Raw genomic sequence first — 14,558 nt, 5'->3', positions numbered from 1 at the left:
TGGACAGCATACACATTCGGATTACGTTGGTTGTGGCCTATTATCATCGCCCTATGTCAGCACACACGATCGGATGACATCACGCGTGGCATGCCTGCATGGCCCTTAGCAACACATATTGTCACACGATTTTTGGCGTGGCATTCCATCAAAGCCCTTGGGCAGCACACACGGACAGACGATGTCGGTCATGGCATGCCATCATCGCCCTTGGACAGCATACACGATACGACAAAGTCAGGCATGGCATTCCATCATCGCCCTTGGATAGCATACACGGTCGGATGACATCGGGCGTGGCATGCCATTATCTCCCTTGTGCAGAACACACGATCAGACGTCGTCGGGCTTGACATGCCATCATTGCCCTTGGGCAGCACATATGGTCGACCGACATCGGGAGTGGCATGCCATCATCGAATTTGGAATACATACACTGTCGGAGGACGTCGGGCGTGGCATGCCATCATCTCCCTTGGACAGCATACATGGTCGTACTATGTCAGGCGTGGAATGCCATCATCGCAATTGGATAGCATATAGAGGGTAGGACCACGTCGGGCGTGGCATGCCATCTTCACCCTTGGACAACATACACGACCAGACGACTTCCGGCGTGCCATGACATAATAGACCTTGGGTAGCACACACGGTCGGACGACATCGGGCGTGGCATGCAATCATTGACCTTGGGCAGTACACGGTCGGACTATGTCGGGCGTGGCATGCCATCATTTCCCTTGGACAACACAGACGGTCGTACGACATCAGGCGTGGCATGCTATCATCCTCTTGGTAAGCACACACAGACGAACGACGTGGAGAGTAGCATGTCGCCATGGCCCTTCGACAGAGTACACGAACAAATGAAGTTGGGTGTATCGTACCCACATGTTTCTCAGACAACACACACAGTCAGATGACATCGGGCGTTGTATGTTACATTGAACTTGGCTAACACACACGGTCGGACGACATCAAGCATGGCAGGCCATCATCGCCTTTGGATAGCATACACGGTCGGACAACGTCGGGCGTGATATGCCATTATCGCCGTTGGGAAGCACACACGGTTGACAACATAGAGCGTGACACGCCATCATCGCCCTTGGGTAGCACACGCGGTTGGAGGATGTCGGTCATGGCACGCCATCATTGGCCTTAGACAATACACACGGTCGGGTGTGGTCCTGCGTGGCCTGCCATTATCGCCCTTGAACACCATACACGGTCAGACGACGTCGGGCGTGGCATGCCCGCATGGCCCTAGGGCAACACACTAGTCGGACGACGTCGGGCATGGCATGTAATCATCGCCTTTGAACAACACACACAGTGGGATGATGTTTATGTGGCATGCCATCATCGCCTTTGGACGGCACACAAGGATGGACGACGTCGGGCGTGGCTTGCCATTATCGCTATTGTGCAGCACGCACTGTCAGACAACATCGGTCATTAGATGCCATCATTGCCCTTTGGCAACACATACGATCGAACAACATCAGGCGTGGCATGCCATCTCGCCCTAGGACAGCACACATGGTAAGACGACGTCGGGCTGGGCATGCCACCATCGCCTTTGGACAACACACACTGACGAACGACATCAGACGTGGCATGCAATCATCACCCTAGGACAACACACACGATAAGACGACATTAGGCGTTGAATGCAAGCATGTTCCTTGGGAAGAACACACGGTCGGACGACGTTGAGTGTGGCATGCCATAATTGCCCTTGGACAACCCACACCATCGGACTACGACAACTATAGCATGCCATCATCTCCCTTGGGCAGCACACACGGTCAGGCAACGTCGGGCGTGGCAAGCAATCATCGCCCTTAGAAAGTATACATGATTGGACGATGTCGAGATGCCATTGGACAACACACACGATCGGACCACGTCGGGCATGGCATGCCTTCATAGACCTTGGGCAGCACACACAGTCATCATCTTCATTAGGCAGCACACGCGGTTGGACGATGTCGAGTGTGACATTCTATCTTCTCCCTTCGACATCACACATGGTTGGACGACGTCAGGCGTGGCATGCCATCATCGCCCTTGAACAACATACACGCTCAAACTACGTCACGCGTAGCATGCTATTATTGCTCTTGGCTTGCACACACGGTCGGATGACGTCGGGCGTGGCAGGCAATCATCACCCTTGGATAGAATACACAGGGTCGAACGACGTCTAGCCTGGCATGTTATCATCGCCCTTTGAAAGCACAAACGATCGGTCGACGTCTGGCATGGCATGCCCGAATGGCCCTTGGGCAGCGCACACTGTCGGATAATTTTTGGCGTGGCATTTCATTATCTCTATAGGGCAACACACGCGGTCAGACGATGTCAGGTATGGCATGTCATTATCACCATTGGGCAGTACACGCGGTCGAACGATGTCAGGCGTGACATTCCATCTTAGCCCTTGGACAGCACACAAGGTGGCACGACGTCGGTTTTTTCATGTTATCATTGCCCTTGGACAACAAAAATGGTAGGACGACATCCAGCATGGTATGCCATCATGTCCCTTGCACAGCACACACAGTCGAAAGACGTCGGGTGTGGCAAGACATCATCTCCCTTGGGCAGCATACACAAGGTCGGGCGTGGCATGCCATCATGGCCCTTGGACAACATATACGATTGGATGATGTCGGGCATGGCATGCTATCATCTCCTTTAGAGTGCACACACGATCAGACCACGTAGGGCGTGGTATGCTCACATGGCCCTTGAGCAGCACACACGGTCGGACGACGTCGGGCGTGGCATGCCATCATCTCTTTTGGACAGCATACACGATCGGACGAAGAAACGCATGACGTTCCATCATCACCCTTTGACAGCATACGAGGTCGGATAAAGTCGGGAGTCTCATGACATTATCTCCCTTGTGAGGCACACATGGTCAGACAATGTCGGGAGTGACATGACATCATCGCCCTTGGACAGCACATACGATCAGACTACATTGGGCGTGGCATGCCATCTCGCCTCAAGACAGCACACATGGTCGGACGACGTCAGGCGTGGCATGCCATCATCGCCTTTGGACAAAACAGACTGACGAACAACATCGAAAGTGGCATGCCATCATCGCCTTAGGATATCACACACGGTCCGATGATGTTAGGCGTGTCATGCAAGCATATTCCTTTGGGAAGCACACACGGTTAGATGACGTCAAATGTGTCATGCCATCATCGCCCTTGGACAACACACACCATTGGACTACGTCAACTGTGGCATGCCATCATCGCCCTTGGGAAGCAAACACGGTCGGACAACATCGGGCGTAGCAAGCCATCATCACCCTTGGAAAGTATACATGATAGAAGGACGTCGGGCATGGCATGTTATCATTGCCATTGGACAACACACACGATCGGACCACGTCAGGCATGGCATGCCCGCATGTCCATTGGGCAGCACAATGGGTCAAATGACGTCGGGCGTGGCAGGCCATCATCTTCATCGGGCATCACACGCGGTCGGAGGACGTCGAGCGTGACATTCTATCTTCTCCTTTCGACAGTACACATGGTAGGAAGACGCCAGGCGTGTCATGCCATCATCGCCCTGCGACAACATACACGGTCGAACTACGTTAGGCATGGCATGCCATCATTACTCTTGGCCAGCACACACGGTCGGATAACGTCGGGCGTGGAAGGACATCATTGCCGTTGGATAGCATACACAGGGTCGGACGACGTCTAGCCTGGCATGTTATCATCGCCCTTTGAAAGCACAAACAATCGGACGACGTCGACTGTGGCATGCCCGTATGGACCTTGGGCACCACACACGATCGAATAACGTCCGGTGTGGTATGCCATTATCTCAATAGGGCAACACACGCGGTCAGACGATGTCGGGCGTGGTATGTCATCATCAACATTGGGAAGTACACGCGGTTGGACGATGTCAGGCATGATATGCAATCTTCGCCCTTGGACAGCACACAAGGTGGGACAACGTCGGGCGTGTCATGTTATTATTGCCCTTGGACAGCAAACCCAGTAGGATGACGTCCATCATGGTATGCCATCATGTACCTTTCACATCACACACAATCGTAAGACATCACGTGTGGCAAGACATCATCACCCTTGGGTACCATACACAAGGTCGGACGATGTCGGGCGTGGCATGCCATCGTCTCCCTTCGACAGCATAGAAGGCCGAATGACGTCAGGCATGTCATTCTATCATCTCCTTTGGACTGCACACAAGATCGGACCCTATAGGGCGTGGTATGCCCGCATGGATCTTTAGCAGCACACACGGTCGGATGACATCGGGCGTGCCATGTCATCATCGCCTTTGGAAAGCATACAGTATCGGACAAAGTCAGGCGTGACGTGTCATCATCTCTCTTTGACTGAATACACGGTAGGATAACATCGGGCGTCTCATGCAATTATCTCCCTTGCACACACACTCAGACGACGTCGAGAGTGACATGACATCATCGCCCTTGGGCAGCACATACGGTCGGACAACATCGGGCGTGGCATGCCATCATCGCCCTTGGACACCACACACGGTCGGACGATGTCGAACGTGGTATGCTATCATCGCCCTTGGAAAACATACACGGTGATACTACGTCGGGGGTGGCATGTCATCATTACCCTTAGAATGAATTTACGGTCGGACGATGTCAGGCGTACCATGCCATAATTGCAATTGGACAATATACATAGGGTCAAACGACGTCGAGCGTGGCATGACATCATCGCCCTTGGACAGCATACACGGTCAGATGACGTCTGGCGTGCAATTCCATCATCGCCCTTGGGCAGCACACATGGTCGGTCGATGTAGGGCGTGGAATGCCATCGTTGGCCTTAGGAATCACACATGTTTGGAATATGTCGGGCGTGGCATACCATCATTGCCCATGTACAACACACACGGAAGAATGACGTTGAGAACATCATGCCAGCAGAGACCTTGGGTAGCACACACGATCGAACGAACTCGGGCGTGGCATGCCCACATGGCCCTTGAACAGCACATACAGTCAACCAACATTGAGCGTGGCATGACAACATCGCCCTTGGGCAGCACACAGTGTCGGAGTACGTCGATCGTGGCATGCCATCATCGCCCTTAGAAAGAACACACGGGCAGAAGACGTCGGGCATGGCATGTCATCATAAGCATTGAACAACACACACAGTCGGACGATGTTTATGTGGCATGCCATCATCGCCTTTGGAATGCACACAAGGATGGACGTCATCGGGCGTGGCATGCCATTATCGCCTTTGTGCTGCACATACTTACAAACGACATTGGGCGTTAGATACCATTATTTCTCTTGGGCAGCCACACAATCAGACTACATCGAGAGTGGCATGCCATCTCTCCAATGGCAGCACACACGGTCAGATGACGTCGGGCATGACATGCAATCATCGCCCTTGGGCAGCAACACGGTCGGACGACGTCGGGAATGGCGTACAATCATCGCCCTGGGAAAGCATACATGGTCGGATGACATCGGGTATGGCATGCCATTATCTCCCTTGTGCAACACACATGGTCGGACAACGTCGGGTGTGACTTGTCATCATCTCTTTTGGACAGCATACACGGTCGGGACGACATCGGGCGTGGCATGCCCGCTTTTCCCTTGTGCAGCACACATGATCGGACGACGTCGAGCGTGGCATGCCATTATCTCCCTTGGACAGCACACACGGTCGGAGTACGTCGGGCGTTGCATGCCATACACGCACTTGGAGTAAACACACAGATGAATGACGTGAGGATTGGCATGTTATCATCGCTCTTCACCAGCACACACGGTCGGACTACGTCGAACGTGGCATGCCCCTATTGCCTTTGGACAGCACACACGGTCGGACGACGTCGATGTGTCATGCAGTCATGGACATTAAACAGCACACAAGGATGGATGACGTCGGGCGTTGCATGCCATCATCACCCTTGTGCTGCACAAACGGTCGGACGACGTTAGGAGTTAGATGCCATCATTGCCCTTGGGCAGCACACACAGACGGATGACGTCGTGCATGGCATGACATGACATAATTGCCCTTGGACAATATACACAGTCAGACCACATCAGGCGTGGAATGCCATCGTCTCCCTTGGACAACATACATGGTCGGACGACGTCGGGCGTGGCATGCGCTCATGGCCCTTGAGCAGTAGACACGATCGAACGATGTCGGGCGTGGAATGCCATCATTTCGCTTGGCCAGCACACACGGTCAGACGATCTCAAGTGTGGTAGGACATCATTGCCCTTGCACAGCATACACGGTCGGACAACGTCGAGAGTGGAATGCCATCATCGCCCTTAGGCAGCACACACGATCGGACAACGTAGGGAAAGTCATGCCCGTAGTGCCCTTAGGCAGCACACATGATTGGACAACGTAGGGAAAGTCATGCCTGCATTTCCCTTAGGCAGCACACACGGTCGAATGACGTCCGGCGTAGCATGCCATTATCGCCCTTTGGCAGCACACACAATCGGACGACGTCTTGCAAGGCATGCCATCGTCGCCCTTAGACAACATAAACGGTCAGACGATTTCAGGCGTGGCATGCCATCATAACCATTGGACAACATACATAGTTAGACTTCATTGGATGTGGCATGGTATCATCACCCTTTGAATGAACACACGGTTGGAGAATGTCGGGCATCGCACGCCATCATTGCAATTGGACAACATACACAGGGTCGAACAACGTTAAGTGTGGCATGCCATCAATACCCTTGCACATCACACATGATCAGACTATATCAAGCGTGGCATGCCATCATGGCTCTTGGGAAGCACACACGGTTGGACGAAGTCGGGCGTGGCATGTCGTCATCTCCCTTGGAAAACATACAAAATTGAATGACGTCTGGCATGGCATTTTATCATCGCCCTTTGACAAAACAAACGATCGGATGACGTCGGACGTGGCATGCCTGCATGGCCCTTGGGCTGTAGACACGGTTTGATGACATCGGGCGGCATGCCATAATTGCCCTTGGGCAGCACATACGGTCAAACGACTTATGGCATGGCATTCCATTTTCGCCATTGGGTAACACACACGGTTGGACGACTTCAGGTGTGACATGCCGTCATCGCCCTTGGAATGCATACATGGTCGGACGACATCGGGCGTGGCATGCCATCATCGCCCTTGGACAACATACATGGTCATATTAAGTCGGGCGTGGCATACCATCATCTTCCTTGGAATGCGCATAAGGTTGGATTATTTCGAGCGTCGCATGCCAATATCACAATAATACAGCACACACAAGGTCAAACAACGTCGGATGTGGCAGGACATCATCGCCCTTGGACAACATACACGGTCGGACGACGTTGGCCATGGCATGATATCATTGCCCCTGACAGCACACAGGATCGGACTAAGTCACGCGTGGCAATGTTACAATCGCCCTTGGGCAGCACAGATGGTCGGACGACGTTGAGCGTTTAATTCCATCCTTGCCCTTAGATAGCATACACGTTCGGACTACCTCGCGCGTGGAATGTCATCATCGCATTGGAAAGTATACAGGATCAGACAACTTCAGGTATGGCATGTTATCATCGCCCTTGGACAGCACACACAATCGAACCACGTAGGGCGTGGCATGCTTACATGGCCCTTGGGCAGCACACATAATCAAATGACGTAAGGTGTCGCATGCCATTATCACCCTTGGGAAGAAATACATCATCGAACGACGTCAGGAATGACATGTGATCATCACCCTTGGGCATCATACACGGTCGGACGACGTCGGGCGTGGCATGCCCATATGTCTCTTGGAAAGCACACACAGTCAGATGACATCGAGCGTTGCATGCCATCGTCGCTCTTGGGCAGCACACACGGTCAGACAACATCAAGCGTGGAATGCCATCATTGCCTGTAGACAGCACACACGGTCGGATGACGTTGGGACTTGCAGGTTATCATCTCCCTTGGGCAGCACACACAGGCGGAACTACGTCAGACTTGGCAAGACCACATGGACTTTGTAAAACACATACGGTCAGATGACATCGAAGTAGTATGCCATCATCTCCGATGGACTGCACACACGGACGGACAACGTAGGGCGTGGCATGCCATCATCGCCATTGTTCAGTACACACGGTCAGCGACGTCGGCCATAAGATGCCATCATTTCCCTTTGACAGCACACACGGTCGGACGACGTTAGGTGTGGCATGCCATCATGGTCCTTGGGCAGCACACACGGTCGGACGACATCAAGCATGGAATGCCATCATCGCATGTGCAGCACACACGGTCGGATGACGTTTGGCCTTGCATGTTATCATCGCCCTTGGGAAGCACACACGGTCGGACTACGTCAGGCTTGGCATGCCCGCATGTTTTTTGGACAGCACACATGGTCGTATGACGTCAACATAGTATGCCATCATCGCCTTTGGATTGTACACACGGTACGACTATGCCAGCCGTGACATCCCATCATCGATCATGGTTTTTGCATTACTACAAATCTAATATATCTTCTCGATTTTCCCATTTCATTGTACTAGTCTTTAATTTTTAACCTAATAAGGGATGAAGCATATTACCTTTATAGTTTACATTGATATTATTCTAAAAATGAAAATATAATAATTTTTTTTAAAGAAAACTAAACCAAATTAAGGAGACAACACACACAGTCACACGACGTCGGGTATGGCATGCCATCATCGCCTTTGGAAAACACACACAGACGAACAACATCAGACAGGGCATGCCATCATCGCCTTTGGAATGCACATGCAGTTAGACTACATCGGGTGTGGCATGCCCGCATTACCCTTGGGCAGCAAACACGATCGGACGAGGTCTGGCGTTGCATGTCATCATCGCGTTTGTACAGCACACACGGTCGAACTACGTCGGGAGTTGCATGCCATACACGCCATTGGACTACACACACGGACGAAAGACCTCAGGCTTGGCATGTTATCATCGCTATTCGGTAGCACACACGGTCGAACAACGTTGGGTGTGGCATGCTCGTATGGCCTTTGGACAACACACATGGTCGAACGATGTTGACATGGCATTCCATTGTAGCCATTGGACTGCACACATGGACGGATGACGTCGGGCGTGGCATGCCATCATCGCCTTGTGAATCACACATAGTCAAATGACATCGGGCGTTGGATGCCATCATTTCCCTTGGGCACACCACACAGACGTAAGATGGCGGGAATGCATGCTATCATTGCCCTTGTAAAATATACACGGTCGGACGACATTGGGCGTGGCATACCATCAACGCCCTTTGATAGGATACACTGTCGACGACATCGGCCGTGGCATGACCGCATGGCCCTTGGGAATCACACCAGTCGGATGACGTCGGGCATGGCATACCATGATCGTCTTTGTACATCACATAAGGATGGATGACGTCAGGCTTGGCATGCCATTATTGCCCTTGTGCAGCAGACACAATCAGACGACGTCGGGCGTTAGATGCCATCATTTCCCTTGGGTCAGAGTACATCGGGTGTGGCATGCCATCTTGCCCTTGATTGCACACACGGTTGGACGACGTCAGGCGTGACATGCCATCGTCGCCTTTGGACAACACACACTGACGAACAACATCTAAAATGGCATTCGATCATCGCCCTAGGACAGCACACATAGTCGGACTATGTTAGGTGTTGCATGAAAGCATGGTCCTTGGGCAGCACACATGGTCGGACGACATCGAGTGTGGCATGCCATAATCGCCCTTGGACAGCACACACCATAAGAGTACGTCACATGTGGATGCAATCATCGCACTTGGGCAGCACACACGGTCAGACAACGTCGGGCATGGCATGCCATCATCGCCCTTTGAAAGCATACATGGTCGGACGACGTCGAGCGTGGCATGCCATCATTACATTTAGACAACATACATGTTTAAACAATGTCAGACGTGGGATGTTATCATCGCCCTTAGACAGAACAACACGGTCGGACGACGTCGAGCGTGGCATGCCATTTTCGCCCTTGGGCGTCACACATCGTCGGACTACGTCAAGCGTGGCATACAATCATCGCCCTTGAACAAGAAATACGGTAAGACGACATCAAGCATGGGATGCCATCTTCGCCTGTGGAAAGCACACGCGGTCGGATGACAATGGGCCTGGCATGTTGTCATCGCCCTTAAGCAACGCACACGGTCGGATGACAATGGGCCTGGCATGTTATCATCGCCCTTAAGCAGCGCACACGGTCGACTTTATCAGGCTTGGCATGCCCGCATGGCCTTTGGACAGCACACACGGTAAGATGTCATCGACGTATCATGCCATCATCGCTTTTAGACTGCACACATAGACGGACGATATCGGGTGTGGCATGTCATCATCGCCTTTAGACTGCACACATAGCCGCACTATCAGTCGAAGTAGGGCTTTATATGTCATCATTTACCTTAGGAAGCACACAAGTTAGGACTATGTTAGGTGTGGCATGCCATCGTCGATCATGGTTGTCACATTCGTACAAACCTAGTTTATCTTCCCAATTTTCCCATCGAATGGTACTAGTCTTTCATTTTTTAACTTAATACGGCACAAAGCATATTATCATTCTAGTTTAACATTCATATTATTCTATAAATAAAAATATTATAATATATTTTTTAAATAAAATAAACCAAATTAAAGAGAAAGCAGACACGGTCGCACGACGTCGAGCTTGTAATGCCATCATCTCCCTTAGGCAACACACATGGTCGAAATACGTTTAATGTGGTATGCCATCATCGTTCTTAGATAGTAAACACGATCAGAATACATCGGGTTCATGCCATCATCGCCCTTGAACTACACATGCGGTTAGACGACATCGGGCGTGGCATGCCCGCTTGTCCCTTGGGCAGCACACATGATCGGACAACGTCGGGTGTGGCATGCATCATCGCCATTAGACAGCACACACGGTCGGAGGACGTCAGGCATTTTATGCCATACATGCTTGGCGTAAACACAAAGTCGCATGACGTCAAGCATGGCATGTTATCATCACTCTTTAGAAGCACAGACGGTCTAACTACGTCGAGCGTGGAATGCCTGTATGGCCTTTGGACATGACACACGGTCGGACGAAGTCGATGTGGCATGCCATCATCACCATTGGACTGCACACACCGAAAGATTACGTCAGGTGTGGCATGCCATCATCGCCCTTGTGTAGCACACACGGTCGGACGATGTCATGAGTTAGATTTCATCATTGGCCTTGGGCAGGACACACGGACGGATGATGGAGGGCATGGCATGACATAATTTCCCTTGGACAATATACACGGTCTGACAACGTCAAGCGTGAAATGCCATCGTCGCCCTTGGACAGCATACATGATCGGACGACGTCGGGTGTGGCATGCCCGCATGGCCCTTGGGTAACGCACCAGTCGGACGACGTCGAGCATGGCATTCCATCATCGCCATTGGACAACACACACAGTCGGATGAAGTTGGCGTGGCATGCCATCATCGCCGTTGGACTGCAAACAAGGACAGACGTAATCGGGCGTGGCATGCCATTATCGACATTGTACAGCACATACTTTGTAATGACGTCGGGCGTTGGATATCACATTGCCCTTGGGTAGCACACACAGTCGGACTACATCGAGTGTGGCATGCCATCTCTCCCATGGACAGCACACACGGTCAAAGGACGTAGGGCATGGCATCCCATCATCTCCTTTGGAAACCACACACTGACAAACGAAATAAGACGTTGCATGCCATCATCGCCCTAGGACAGCACACACGATAGGACAACGTTAGGCGTGGCATGCAAGCATGGTCCTTGGGTAGCACACATGGTTGGACGACGTCAAGCGTGGCATGCTATCATCGCCCTTGGACAGCACGCACCATTGGACTACGTCGGCCGTGGCATGCCATAATCACTCTTGGGCAGCACACATTGTCGAACACTTTGGGCATGGCATGACATCATCACCCTTGGAAAGCATAAACGATCCGACCACGTCAGGATTGGCATGCTATCATCGACCTTGGAGAGCACACACGTCAGGCGTGGCATGACCGCATGGCCCTTGGGCAGCACACACGGTCGGATGACGTCAAGCGTGGCATGCCATCATCAACATTGGGAAGCCCACGTTGTCGGATGATGTCGAGCGTGACACGCCATCTTCACCCTTAGAAACAGCACACCGTGGGACGATGTCAAGCGTTGCATGCCATCATGGCCCTTGGCTTACAAACACAGTCGGACGATGTCGGGCGTGGCAGGTCATAATCGCCCTGGGAAAGCATACACATGGTCGGACGATGTCGGGCATGACATGCAATCATTGCCCTTGGAAAGCATACATGGTCGGATGACATTGGGCGTGGCATGTTATCTTTCCCCTTTGACTGCACACACGGTAGAACATTGTTTGGCGTGGCAATGCTATCATCACACTTGCGCACCACACACGGACGAACCACATCGGACATTGCATGTCGTAATCGCTGTTGGGCAACACATAAAATCGAACGACGTCGAGCGTGGCATGCCATTATCTCCCTTGGGCAACACACACGATCGGACTACGTGGAGCGTGGCATGCAATCATCGCCCTTGGACAGCACACACTGTCGAACGACATCAGGCGCTGCACGTCATACACTCCCTTGGACTAAACACACGGCCGAATAACATCCGGCGTGTCATGTTATCATCGCCCTTCGGCATCTTACACGGTAAGACTACGTCGAGCGTGGCATGCTTGTATGGCCTTTGGATAGCACACAAAATTGAATGACTTCTACGTGGCATGCCATTGGACTGCACACACTGACGGATGACGTCGGGCATGGAATTCCATCATCTACTTTGTGCAGCACATATGGTCGGATGATGTGGGGCGTTGGATGCCTTCATTGGCCTTGGGTAGAACACACGGACGTACGATGTCGAGAATGACATGCCAACATTGCCCTTGTACAACATACACGATCTGACGATGTCGGGCGTGCCATACCATCATCCCCCTTTGACTGGATACACGATCGGACGACGTCGGAGGAGGCATGCCCGCACGACTCTTGGGAAAAACACCATTCGGACGACGTCGATCATGGCATGACATTATCGCATTTGTACTGCACACAAGGACGGACAACATCAGCCATGGCATGCTATTATCCCCCTTATGTAGCACACACAGTCAGACGATGTCGGGCTTTATATGCCATTATTTCCCTTGGGAAGCACACAAGGTCACACTACATAAGGTGTGGCATGCCATCTCGCCCTTGGATAGAACACACGATCGGACGACGTTGGGCATGGCATGCCATCACCGCCTTTAGACAACACACACTAACGAACGACAGCGAACATGGTATACCATCATCACCCTAGGACAGCACACACTGTCGGACAACATTTGGCGTGGCATGCAAGCATGGTCCGTGGGAAACATACACGGTCGGACGATGTCGAGTGTGGCATGCCATCATCGCCCTTGGACGGCACACACCATTAGATTATGTAATTGTGCCATGCAACAATCACCGTTGGATATAACACACGGTCAGACGACGCCGGCCATGGCATGCCATCATCACCCTTGGAAAGCATACACGATCGGACAATGTCGAGCATGACATGTTATCATCGTCCTTGGACAACATGCACGATCAGACCACGTCGGGCGAGGCATGCCCACATGGCACTTGGGCAGCACACACGGTCAGATTACATCGAGCGTAGCATGTAGGCATCACCATTTGAAAGCACACGCGGTCGGACAACGTCTAGCGTGACATGCCATATTTGCCCTTGGAAAGCACACACGGTGGGACGACATGAGGCGTGGCATGCCATCATCGCCCTTGGACAACATACACGGTTGGACTATCTCGGGCATGGCATGCCATCATGGACATTGGACAGCACAAACGGTCGGATGACGTCGGGCGTGGTAAGCCATCATCGCCTTTGGATAGCATACACATGGATGAACGATGTCGGGCGTGGCATGCAATCATCGCCCTTGGAAAGAATACATGGTCGAACGATGTCGGGCGTATCAAGTTTTCATCATCCTTGGACTGCACACACACGGTCGGACGACGTTGGGCGTGGCAATGCAATCATCATCCTTGGACAGCACACATGGTCGGATGATGACGAGCGTTTAAGGCCATCATTGTCCTTTGAACAGCACACACGGTCGGGCGACGTCGATGTGGCATGCCATTATCGCCTTTGACTACACACACGTATGGACAACATCGTGTATGGCATGCAATCATCTCCCTTATGCAGCATACACTCTGGGACAACGTCAGGTGTAGCATGCCATCATTGCTCTTGGAAAGCACAGACGGTCGTACGACATCGGGCGTGGCATGCCTTCATGGCGTTTGGATAGCACATACGGTCAGACGATGTCGACGTGGCATGCCATCATCTCCTTTTGACTACACACACGGTCGAACTACGTCGGGCATGGAATG

This window comes from Solanum pennellii, chromosome 6 (assembly GCF_001406875.1).
Source record: "Solanum pennellii chromosome 6, SPENNV200".
In the NCBI taxonomy this organism is placed as follows: domain Eukaryota; kingdom Viridiplantae; phylum Streptophyta; class Magnoliopsida; order Solanales; family Solanaceae; genus Solanum; species Solanum pennellii.
This window is presented reverse-complemented; position numbering follows the sequence as displayed.